Source organism: Pseudochaenichthys georgianus, chromosome 9, assembly GCF_902827115.2.
Source record: "Pseudochaenichthys georgianus chromosome 9, fPseGeo1.2, whole genome shotgun sequence".
Classification (NCBI taxonomy): domain Eukaryota; kingdom Metazoa; phylum Chordata; class Actinopteri; order Perciformes; family Channichthyidae; genus Pseudochaenichthys; species Pseudochaenichthys georgianus.
In genome coordinates, this window is record NC_047511.1 from 38126882 (window position 1) to 38140008 (window position 13127).

The window sequence follows — 13127 nt, forward strand, 5'->3', positions numbered from 1 at the left end:
TCTCATTTCTCTAAATGCACTTCGAGGACCGAGGATCGAGCGTCGAGGAGGCTCTCTGGAGGAGCTATAACCGAGGATACACTGATGGGTCCTCCACGGTCCTCCACGGCTGCTTCGTGGATGCATTTCCGGCAACAGAGATGTTTCAAAGACTCGTGACGCACGGCCGGACTTATCTCAGCCAATGACAGCTCTGCATGCATCCCCTGGATATTATTTTATTAACTGCTTTCATCGCGACGCGATGTTTACAGTGAGAACAGCTGTGAGGTCCGTGCAGAAAGCAGAGCAGTGTGTATAATATATATCACTCAGTAGAACAGGCCTACTGTTTTTGCTTTAGTTTAGTAGATATCTACAAACAAAGAGTCGATATTTTTCTAAAACCATTTAGTGCTTCACAATAAAATACACCACGGCTGTAGCCTGTTTTAGGAGCTGTATATGCGTGTGTGTGTGGTGTAGGTGTGTGTGGTACAGTGTGTGCGTCGATGCAGCAGACAGACAGGTGTCAGTTGGTTTGGTGTCCTCTGCTTACTTTTAATACTTGTAAATAAAACTTTTGGCCCGTAATTTATTTTCCACATTGTAGCGAGTCGACCAGAGAGGGGGGGGGGGGGGGGGGGATATATCCAGTCTCTGATAGTGTTACGTTATTATGAGAGTGCTCTGCTTGATTCTGAAATTGTATATATATGTATATAAATATATACATATATATATGTGTGTGTCTGTCCGCATCTGTAGCCATTATTGTCTCATTATACCGCACTGTGAATGAATCAAAGTAAATATATAAGTCGTCATGAACACATCTGTCCATCAGACAGAGGGCTGCTGCCTCCTGTCATCATTAATGGACTCTTTAAAATGACCACTCAGAGGAGAGGAGTTCTCATTTCTCTAACCGCCTGCTGCTTCCCCTCCTCTCTCCTCGGTTCCCCTCCTCGGCTCCTCCGCTCGCATCTCCTGTGGGCGGGACTAAGTATCGAGGATAGGAGTCGAGGAGGGGAGTCGAGGAGGGGAGTTCGAGAAATGAGAAAGGGCCAGGGTTGAACGCATGTTGAGGGACACACCTTCTGTGCAAAATTACTGTTATCTAAAATATGTTTATGATTTAACAAATTGATTTTACCATTACAAGAGACATATATCAATAGAATAATACCAACAAAAGTAAATAAACTCCCTATTTTAAATGTTATATTTGACATGCAAGTTGGTCACCAAGAAGCGGGGACAAGAGAAAAAGGCCATTTTAGGGGATGTTCGAGAACTATTTGATCATTTAAATAATATTTTGAAACCACTTTTTCTACAACTTTATATACATTTTGTCTCAATACAAGTATGTTTAACACAACAAGTGCATGTTTTAGCATTTTGGGCATGGATTACTATAGATTTTTTATATGGGGGACATGAAATGTCCTCCAATTCTGGAATGACCCAATATTGATTGACTTGTGTTTAGCGTGTTTTTTTATACTGTGAGTATTTGTAGAGCGTAAGTCCGACAGTTGCTTGATGTACAATATTTAAAACTATGAACCTTGCCCAAAGTTATGCACATTAAACCGAGCTCAGTGGGGAGGGGGCAGTCATAGATGATGGATGAGCTTGCGGCATGTTTACATCTATACGTCTTGTTTTAAATGATTGTTTAATGTCTGCTGTCAGGCGGTGTAGAACTTTACTGCGTCGGTCCGGCTCTGCATGTCTACTCTTGTGCCGACTTTTAAGGGCGCTGATGCAGGTTGTAGGCCTACCTTACGTTAAGCGACCATCTTTACCCATTTAAGGTGTTGATTGTTAAAGACACAATATTGTCTGTGGGACCGCAGTGTTTCCCCTAAAAAATGTGTTTATGTCTCTGCTGTGATCCGCTCTGCGTTCATGTAAATACCGTAAATACACACAGATCAAAACAGAGACACAATAATTGGGTGTGGGGGTGTGTCCCGGAAAGCGACACTTGATACTGGAAAGTGGAGAATATGAATGATTGTGTTACATTTTAGCAGCGGTGCACATACCATGAATATGGGGACATGCCGGACAGATCAAGTACACTCAAAGAAATAACTCATTGGATTAACTCAATTTTATTGTTGGCAGGTTTTCCATCCAATAAATATATGTGGCACAAACTCAAACTAATGGCATCCATGCAGTATAATGTAAATGAGTTAGTCCAACTCAAATTTTCTGAAGAACCAGCACCTTACCGTGGTAGAGAGGTTTGTGTGCCCTGATGAACCTGGGGGCTGTGTTGTCTGGAACCTTGTGTTCCTGGTAGGGTCTCCCATGGCAAATTGGTCTCAGGCAAGGGGCCAGACTAAGATTGGTTCAAAAGACCTCATGAAAGAAACAAGAACAAGAAGTGAGGATACCCGGCCCGGAGGAAGCCCGGGGTCCCCTTCTGGAGCCAGGCCCAGAAGGAGGACTCGTCGGCGAGCGTCTGGTGGCCGGGCTTGCCACGGAGCCCGGCCGGGCCCAGCCCGAAAAGGCAACGTGGGCAACACCTCCGCTTCTCCGTCCCGCGGGCCCACCACCTACGGGAAACATCGATGGGGTCGGGTGCGCTGCCAGAAGGGTGACAGTGAAAGCGGAGGGTCTCGACGGACCAGACCCGGGCGGCAGAAGCTGGCTTTGGGGACGTGGAACGTCACCTCTCTGGGGGGGAAGGAGCCGGAGCTTGTGCGGGAGGTGGAGCGGTACCAGTTGGATCTGGTTGGGCTCACCTCTACGCACAGCGTCGGCTCTGGAACCTTACTTCTGGATAGGGGTTGGACTCTATTCTTCTCCGGAGTTGCTCAAGGTGTGAGGCGCCGGGCGGGTGTGGGGATACTCACAAGTCCCCGGTTAGGTGCTTCGTTGTTGGAGTTTACCCCAGCGGACGAGAGGGTCGCCTCCCTACGCCTGCGGGTTATGGGGGGGAAAACTCTGACTGTTGTGTGTGCTTATGCACCCAACAGCAGTTCGGAGTATTCGGCCTTCTTGGAGACCCTGGAAAGAGTCCTGTATGGGGCTCCTGAAGGGGACTCCTTAGTCTTGCTGGGAGACTTCAACGCACATGTGGGCAATGATGGAGACACTTGGAGGGGCGTGATTGGGAGGAACGGCCCCCCTGATCTGAACCGGAGTGGTGGTTTGTTACTGGACTTCTGTGCTAGTCATGGATTGGCCATAACAAACACCATGTTCGAACATAAGGATGCTCATAAGTGTACGTGGTACCAGAGCACCCTAGGCAGAAGGTCCATGATCGATTTCGTTATCGTATCATCGGACCTGAGGCCGTATGTTTTGGACACTCGGGTAAAGAGAGGGGCGGAGTTGTCAACTGATCACCATCTGGTGGTGAGTTGGGTCGAGTGGCGGGGGAAGCCTCTGGATAGACCTGGTAAGCCCAAACGTGTAGTTCGGGTGAACTGGGAACGTCTGGAGGAGGCCCAAGTTCAGGAGGCCTTTAACTCGCACCTCCGGCGGAGCTTTTCGGGCATTCCTGTGGAGGTTGGGGACATTGAACCAGAGTGGTCGGTGTTCAAAGCCTCTATTGCCGAAGCCGCGGCGGGGAGCTGTGGTCTCAAGGTCCTAGGTGCCTCAAGGGGCGGTAATCCTCGAACCTCCTGGTGGACACCGGTGGTCAGGGAAGCCGTCCGACTGAAGAAGGAGGCCTTCAGGGATTTGTTATCCCGGGGGACTCCCGAGGCAGTTGCAAGGTACCGACAGGCCCGAAGGGCAGCAGCCTCATCCGTGGCCGAGGCAAAGCAGCGGGTGTGGGAGAAGTTTGGAGAAGACATGGAGAAGGACTTTCGGGCGGCACCAAAGTTGTTCTGGAAAACTGTCCGACACCTCAGGAGGGGGAAGCAGGGGACCATCCAAGCTGTGTACAGTAAGGATGGGACGTTGTTGACCTCAACTGATGGAGTGTTGGGGCGTTGGAAGGAACACTTTGAGGAACTCCTGAACCCGACAACTCCGCCCTCTATGTTAGAGGCAGAGCTGGAGTATGACGGGGGATCAACACCAATCTCCCGGGGGGAGGTCACTGAGGTCGTCAAACAACTCCACAGTGGCAAAGCCCCGGGGGTGGATGAGATCCGCCCGGAAATGCTGAAGGCTCTGGGTGTTGAGGGACTGTCATGGTTGACACGTCTCATCAACGTTGCGTGGAAGTCGGAAACAGTACCGAAGGAGTGGCAGACCGGGGTGGTGGTCCCCCTTTTCAAAAAGGGGGATCAGAGGGTGTGTGCCAATTACAGAGGCATCACACTACTCAGCCTCCCCGGGAAAGTTTACTCCAAGGTACTTGAAAGGAGGGTCAGGCCGATTGTCGAACCTCAGATTGAGGAGGAACAATGCGGATTCCGTCCTGGTCGTGGAACGACGGATCAGCTTTTTACTCTCGCAAGGATCCTGGAGGGGGCCTGGGAGTACGCTTATCCGGTCTACATGTGTTTTGTAGACTTGGAGAAGGCGTATGACCGGGTTCCCAGGGAGTTACTGTGGGAGGTGCTGCGGGAGTATGGGGTGAGGGGGTCTCTACTCAGGGCCATCCAATCTCTGTACTCCCAAAGCGAGAGCTGTGTCCGGGTCCTCGGCAGTAAGTCGGACCCATTTCCGGTGAGGGTTGGCCTCCGCCAGGGCTGCGCTTTGTCACCAATCCTGTTTGTAATATACATGGATCGGATTTCGAGGCGTAGTCGTGGGGGGGGGGGGGTCTGCAGTTCGGTGGACTAAGGATTGCACCACTGCTTTTTGCAGATGATGTGGTTCTGATGGCTTCATCGGTCTGCGACCTTCAGCACTCACTGGATCGGTTCGCAACCGAGTGTGAAGCGGCTGGGATGAGGATCAGCACCTCCAAATCTGAGGCCATGGTTCTCAGCAGGAAACCGATGGACCTACACTCCAAGTAGGGAATGAGTCCTTACCCCAAGTGAAGGAGTTCAAGTATCTCGGGGTCTTGTTCTCGAGTGAGGGATCAATGGAGCGTGAGATGGGCCGGAGAATCGGAGCAGCGGGAGCGGTATTGCAGTCGCTTTACCGCACCGTTGTGACGAAAAGGGAGCTGAGCCAGAAGGCAAAGCTCTCTGTCTACCGGGCCATTTTCGTTCCTACCCTCACCTATGGTCATGAAGGATGGGTCATGACCGAACGAACGAGATCGCGGATACAAGCGGCCGAGATGGGTTTCCTCCGCCGGGTGGCTGGTGTCTCCCTTAGAGATAAGGTGAGAAGTTCGGTCATCAGGGAGGGACTCGGAGTTGAGCCGCTCGGAGTTGAGCCGCTCCTCCTTCGCGTCGAAAGAAGCCAGTTGAGGTGGTTCGGGCACCTAGTTAGGATGCCACCTGGGCGCCTCCCTAGGGAGGTGTTCCAGGCACGTCCAGCTGGGAAGAGACCAAGGGGTAGACCTAGGACCAGGTGGAGGGATTATATCTCTTCGCTGGCCTGGGAGCGCCTTGGGATCCCCCAGTCAGAGCTGGTTGATGTCGCCAGGGAAAAGAAAGTTTGGGGCTCTCTGCTGGAACTGCTACCCCCGCGACCCGACCACGGATAAGCGGGAGAAGATGGATGGATGGAACTCAAATTTTTCAAATAGAGTTTAAGTAAAATGATAACATTACCTTTATGAATTTAAATAATGCTAGTCCACCTAAATCCTATTTAATTAATTGAAAATGAAATAATGAGGTTAAATATAATTTAATAAAAATGTGTTACACATGATAGAAAACATTGTTTAGTTTTTTTATTTTTAAATTCACATTATTCAAAACAATCCTCCATTCCATTCAATACAGTGTTTTAAAAATGAATGAAAAACATTTCTGAAAGATAATAACATTTTTAAAATGGCAGAGAAATGGAACTCCTATAATTAACTTACAAATCACCCTTTGCCAAATACAATGAATACAATATAACAGGGGTATGCACTGCTCTTCTAACAGGAAAATAACACATAACATAAAGAGTGCACTGCAAACACCAACATATGGAAATAGTGTTACAGTGTGTTGAAACAAACAAATACAGAAGAGCACAGAACAAATGATTGATATAACTGCTCAATCTGCTCTGATTAGGAAACTCGTGAATAAAATGACAACAATGAACTCATGAGTCACTTCTTTTTCACATTTCAATCGAACAACTTGATCTTCAGACTTTCGATTTTACCATTCAGCTTGTGCCCATCCAGATTCATCACTACCTTCTGCATGAACTCGAAGGTGTGTTTGAGGTTGTCCGGAAAGCTCAAATCCAGGGCATAAATAAGTCCCAATAGCATGACAAACCCCACAATCACGCTGCCCAAGTTGTCCATGACTATATTGCCTTCGATGACAATTCCCACGTCCTCTGGCTGCCCATCCACATCTCTTTGAAGTGTGTATATGCCCATGACTGTGTTTGCCATGTCCCTCTTGGCATCTTCAGAGGCCTGAACAAAGACACAAACATACAACACATGTGTTAACTAAAACCTGAATTACTACATTTTATAGAAGCAGATTTACTTATGTGGCTCTCTTGATCAAAACAGTTTTAGACTAACCCTCTGGTATCACTCAAATGTACTACCCTATTTGGCCACTCAGGATAAAAATGTCCACTTTGAAAAACTTGAATGATAAAATGATATGATAACAATATTATATTTAAATATTTTTCCCCCACAGTGTGGGAAAACATTTTAAATGGACAATTAGGGTAATTTGTACAGTGTATTCAAGACCGATTAGAAAAATTGAAATTCCAAAAAGTATCTAGAAAAAACACAAAATCATTATAGCCAAATCTGACGTGAAAAATTACCAATTTGGACAAAAATGTCCAGAGTGATACCAGAGAAGGTTAGGACCTCCAACACACAACTAAATTAAGCTTGTAAGAAAATGTTTGCATAAATAAGTTATAAAGATATATTCCTGTACATTCTGTTTGATTATCAACTTTATCTTATTTATTCATTCAGGTATTAAGTTATTTGTTTACATCCCTACTTAATCATGTAATTTGTTGTTATTCCTGTAGTTAATTATGCATTTACCTACTTATTTCGATATATATTTGATTATTTATTCTTTAATAATTTATTTCCTTGATTTATGTGATTATGTAATTATTCCTTTAACAATTTAGTAATTGCTGCATTCACATACCTTTTTAAACATGAATCTATTAATTAATATATTTCTGTATGTCAGCATTTATTTATTATTTTATTTATGTATTTATTCAATTATTTATAAGTTCTTACATATGTATTCATGTCCATATTTATTTATTCATTTATAGATGTATTTATATATAAATCTAAATATTTATTTCAGCATTCATTTATTATTTGTATTTATTTCCAGATATATTCATGTTTTAATTCACATTTGTATTTATCAATTGTATTCCTATGTTAATTTATAGATGTATTTATAGCTGTATAAATGTATTAATTCACTTTTTCCTATATTTATTTAAACACTTAAATTACTTCTGTATCTATTTATTATTATTATTTTATTTCTGTATTTATTCATTCTTACATATATTCATTCCTATATTAATGTATAGATTTATTTATTTCGGCATGTATTTATGATATCTGATAACATATAAGCAGGGATAGGGTTGTGTGCCATATAATTTTCTTATTATAAATGTAAGTAATGGTGGTTATAATTGTGGGTAACACTGTTAACCACTACATTGAAAACATATTGTGATAAACATACCTGATACTCCTTAAAAAAAGAGTCTGGATCCTCGTTGAGGTAGATTGCGATGCTTCGCATGATGCACCCCCTCTTGATGTGGATGTTTTCAAACTAAAGCAGGGGCGATAAATCAAAGACAATTAAGCACAATGCATGTGCAACAGAGCAGGTAGTCTACAAAGTAGAGGGCTGTATCTGGCGTGTGTGTCCCTAAGCAGGACTCCTTAACCCTACCTTTCCACAATAAGCTATTGCCTTAAAAACACTATAAAAGCAGACAATTTCTTAAATGTGTTCATACGAGCATGGACAAAAACAATACAGTGAAAAACGAGGTTCTCTGCATTTATACTAACCGAATCTCATATTGCAAGGGCTTCCTTGATTTTGTGCCCCTTCAGTCCTCCTTTGGTCTTGAAGATCTTCAAGAGCTTGTCTGAGAAGTGGTCCAGCTGCCGCATGAACTTTGATTGAAGTGGTGATGTTGTGATCCTCAAAAACTCTGCATTCACCTTAAAAATATTATTAACAAGCACAATACAACCAATTGTTACTTGTTTATTAGAATCACAACCATGCAAGGATGTAGACATGAATCACAAAGGACAATAATAAAAGACTGTCAACAAATACAAATATTTACTTACTTCACTCTGCTGAAACAGAGCAGGCCATCTGCATTTGAAGTCCCCTATCAAAGGCCTTTGCTCCACAATCTCAAGGCGTCTGTGGGAGAAGGTTTTTTCCATTTTTGCTTTTATCACCACTTCATTGTCACGCTTCTTCAGTTCTGACAATAAGGCAATTCTCTCGTTCTCCAAGCTTTCTGTGGTTTCGCCTTTTGGGTGCAGAGGATTGTAGTTAACTTCAGCTTTTCTTGTTTTTTTTATGTTTGCTGCAGCTTTGCCTTGGCCTGTTTTCTTGTGCTTTAAGGAGTTCACAAGGATTTCAGGATGTCCAAGACGGCCAAGCTTTGTACGATAGTTTTGCATTTTGTACTTAAGAGACTGTTTCCACCCCCCAAATCCTGTCTTGGATCCTAGCTGCCCCAAACAAGGGTGGGCCCTCGTCAACGCTGCAGCTACCTCTTCACACTGCAGTCTTTCGGATATTTTGTGAATTTGATCATTTCTTGGGCTAGGCCATCAAGAATGACTCCTTTCAGCTTTAGGCCAGGCTGGAAGTATGTACCAGTTGTCTCAAACTCTGCATTCTTTAGATGAAGCTCAAATTCAGCCTCGTAGGTGAGCTTAGGAACCACAAAAACTGTGGGCCAGGATAACAATTGTGAGGCCTGAGCTTCAGGGGATGGATGCGGGGTTGGCGTATACACCATATCGTCACTGCAGCATGAGGCTATTGATGATGCAGGGATTAGAGGCTCTGAGCTTCCAGTAATTGAGGTCTTATCAAATGAGTCAACTGTGTACAAAGTGATGGAGGGCTCAATATTTGACAATATAGGAGAGTAAATTACTTTCAGTGTGCTTTTATCCTGAATTTCAGACACTGATGTAAGATTCATGAACTCGTTAAAGTCAACATCCATGTATTGCAGACGGAAGTCCTCTTTCAATTGAAGAGATGTCTTGACAAATGTGTGCAGTTCTCCAACTGTTGCTGGGATTCCCGAATCCAGGGTCAGTTTTCTAGAGTCAGACTGGTCGGCAAAGATGATGCGCAGAAGCGCCCGACCTGCCATTATGGAACACCTTTTAATCTAGAGCAGAAACAAGAAACAATTGTGAAAGAATAACAAGAAAGAAACACATTAGGATTATATCAAAGATGAACATAAAATGGTTTTACAGTTTTTGTCAGAGCCTGCTATCCAGAGCTCACACTATTTAGGTTTAAAAATGATACTCACCTTTAACAGTGATGAATCTTTTCAACATTACCATGCGCAAACTCCCAACCATGTAGTCTGCAAGGGGATAGGGGTCTACCAAGTCAGCAAGCTCAATAACGGCAACCTCTGTATTGGACGAGGCAGACAGCTCAAAAGCACCATAATGCTCTCTGTACCAAGCACATGCATCTTTTACCAGAAAACCCAACTTCTCCTTAACAATGCAAAGTTTAATGATCTCATGGAATTTAGGCAGTCCATCTGCAGATCCGTGTACAATAATCATCCCCTCGCAGTAACGTATACCCAAGCTAGACACATTTTTTGCCATATGAACCTCAGTCACATCTGGGAAACTTTGTTTCAGTGTAGACACGACTCCCTCATTAAGGACATCAACAGGCAGGATTGAGACATGTGTGACCTCCAAGGATGACTTCTTGACACTGGAGGAATGTGTGTGATAGGCAAGCATGAACTGGTGTTTAGTAGCTAGTGAACGAGGTATGTTCTTAAAGCAATTGGTGTGACGAGCAACCTGCTTGAAGAAGCTATGTTTAGCCTCAAATCTCATCGTCCACAGTGCAATTAGAGGTCCGAAGGCTCTGTAGTAAATGGTGACTATTCAAATGTTTTGTGTGATTTACTTGACTAATTTAAACTTGATCTTTAACTAATTGAAAACTGGTATTAGTCTGACAATTTCTGAATATTTATTCATAACATTTACATACTGCAAACATTGCAGGGATATACACATTTTCTGATTTATTAGGCAAAAGTTATTCAGAAAGTGAGAGGCAAAAGCCAAACATTCTGTGATAAAGCCTCCTTCACAAAAGTGATAATGTTTTGTTTGTTGAAATGGCTATAAGGGTGTTTCTTATATGTAGTCTTATATTACAGTAATACTTATTTTAAGTCGCTTTGAAAAAAAACGTAAACTAAATGTAATGTAGTCTACCCTGGTTGTTCGTACTTGATATAAAAAGTTATTCTCACTATGGAGCCACAACAGGAGTAATGTGGTCCCTTTTCCGTGCTCTGGTCAATACATTTTGAATCAGCTGAAGCAACTTAACTGAGTTTTTGGTACACCCTGATAATAAAGAGTTACAATAAGCTAGCCTTGAAGTAACAAATGCATGGACTAGTTTCTCTGCATCGTTTTGAGGCAAGCACACAACTACAATCATAACATCATTAGAAAATTAAATGATTTCAGGATTTTTATGACTGTGATATTTTGTTTTCTTTGATAAATGCGGAGTTTAAGCGCATAACAACCCTGCCCCTCCAATCAAGAGTTCTCTCTCAGCTGGATGTGCTATCTGACAAACTCCTGAAGGTTTTTGAGAAGAGAGGAAGACAGATAGGCCAGCGTCTGAACTGTATTATGTCAAACATGACTCAAGTAAGAATTCATTTTAAGGAAATTATACATCGAGTCAATAGTGTACACATTTCATTGAGCAAAATAGATTATTTATTTTCTTTTTCCCCTTCACTTAGGTTGATGATGTCGATGTAGGCCGGGATTGTCTTCTCAAGGGGCTGTGTGTGCACCTCAATGAGAGAGTTTGTGGTCAGTAGAAGTAATATTTGACCTTTTGATTTTTTTGTTGGGCATTCAAATATGTATTTATTGAAACACCACATAGTATATAGCCTAAAGTATGTGAATATCCCTGTTTTTTGTTTAATAGCCAGACTACACTGAAAAGCTAGAGGGCTTTTAATTTAAAACAGATACAGGAAATGAAACATTTTTTATCAGGTCAGACAGGAGTATATCAGATAACAAGGAGGCTTAAAAGTACTGACATCTGACCAAATGTACTTGTTAAACACAGGGACTTAGTAATGGGTATATATATGTATTGATTTGTTAGTTCTCACTCTGTTCCTTTTGTGACTGTGCGCTTTGCAGGCAGAAGATGAAGACGTCATTCTGCGTTCCGTTCAGGGGATTACAGTGGGACTTTCTGTTGTCAAACACAATTCCACCATGAGACCAGAGGACAGATGAGACCAGAGGACAGATGAGACCAGAGGACAGATGAGACCAGAGGACAGATGAGACCAGAGGACAGATGAGACCAGAAGACAGATGAGACCAGAGGACAGATGAGACCAGAAGACAGATGAGACCAGAAGACAGATGAGACCAGAGGACAGATGAGACCAGAAGACAGATGAGACCAGAGGACAGATGACACCAGAGGACAGATGAGACCAGAGGACAGATGAGACCAGAGGACAGAAGAGACCAGAAGACAGATGAGACCAGAGGGCAGATGACACCAGAGGACAGATGAGACCAGAGGACAGATGAGACCAGAGGACAGATGAGAGCAGAGGACAGATGAGACCAGAGGACAGATGAGACCAGAGGACAGATGACACCAGAGGACAGATGAGACCAGAGGACAGATGAGAGCAGAGGACAGATGAGACCAGAGGACAGATGAGACCAGAAGACGGATGAGACCAGATGACAGATGAGACCAGAGGACAGATTGTCCTGGAAGGCCAACAGGTACTAACTGATGTTGACAACATTGCATTAGCTGCTACCATGCTGTTTGGACTAATGTATACAATGAACCTGAACGACCCCCCTAAACTGAAGTGCACGTTCGAAGTGCTCCAGCAAATGTTAATGGAGCTAGACGGCAACATGCTCTCCAAGAAAGCCCAAGCGTTTAAAAACAAACTATTTGAGTGAGCTGTTGCCATGGACCATTGTGCACTTTTACAGCATTCATACTGGACTTTCATCGATACAACGGTCTTGCACTTCCTTTGCTCATGCTTTTTGCTTGATTTGCATGTTTCAGAAATGTGTGTTTTTCCTGGGGTCATGTGTTTTCAGAATGTACCACTTGTCATGTATTTCAGAATGTACTAATTGCACTAATTGTACTAATGTAATAACTTCAAAATGTCAGTTCTTGTTTTTATTTGTAATACTTTCTTTAGTGCATATGTGGTGAGAAACCAGGCCATTTTTATACTTTCATGTATTTTTCCAAAGCAATGCCATTGCTTTTTTGTATTAAAGTGCCCTTTCATATTAGCAGGTTACTATTTAAATAATGCAAGAACATTTCCTTTTTTCGGCTAGGCGTTTACATTTTCTGTTAATTGTTTATTATGAATGAGTTACAAAAATAAGCCTTTCTTTGCCATTTGGCCCAATAAACCTTTATTTTGGTCGGGAGAATAGTTTCCTTTAAGCTTGCTTGCTGTGTTCTAACACAATAATGTACATGTACATGCATCACAAACATGTTCTATTTATTCTGTTTCTTTATTTTCAATGTATTTGTTAATTCTCCTGGCTGCATGATGGAAAAACCAAAAGCTCATCTGGATGTGTGGTGGTTGCTAATATTGTTTTATTTTTTGAGAAAAATACATGAATGTTGTTCAAAGAAATGTGTTTGTCTTTATTGACTATTTGTTTTAAAATGTTATGATAAATGCTGTAGATATAAGAGATTAGGATGGATCCTGTAGAAGAATGTACGACACGCCTCTATTCA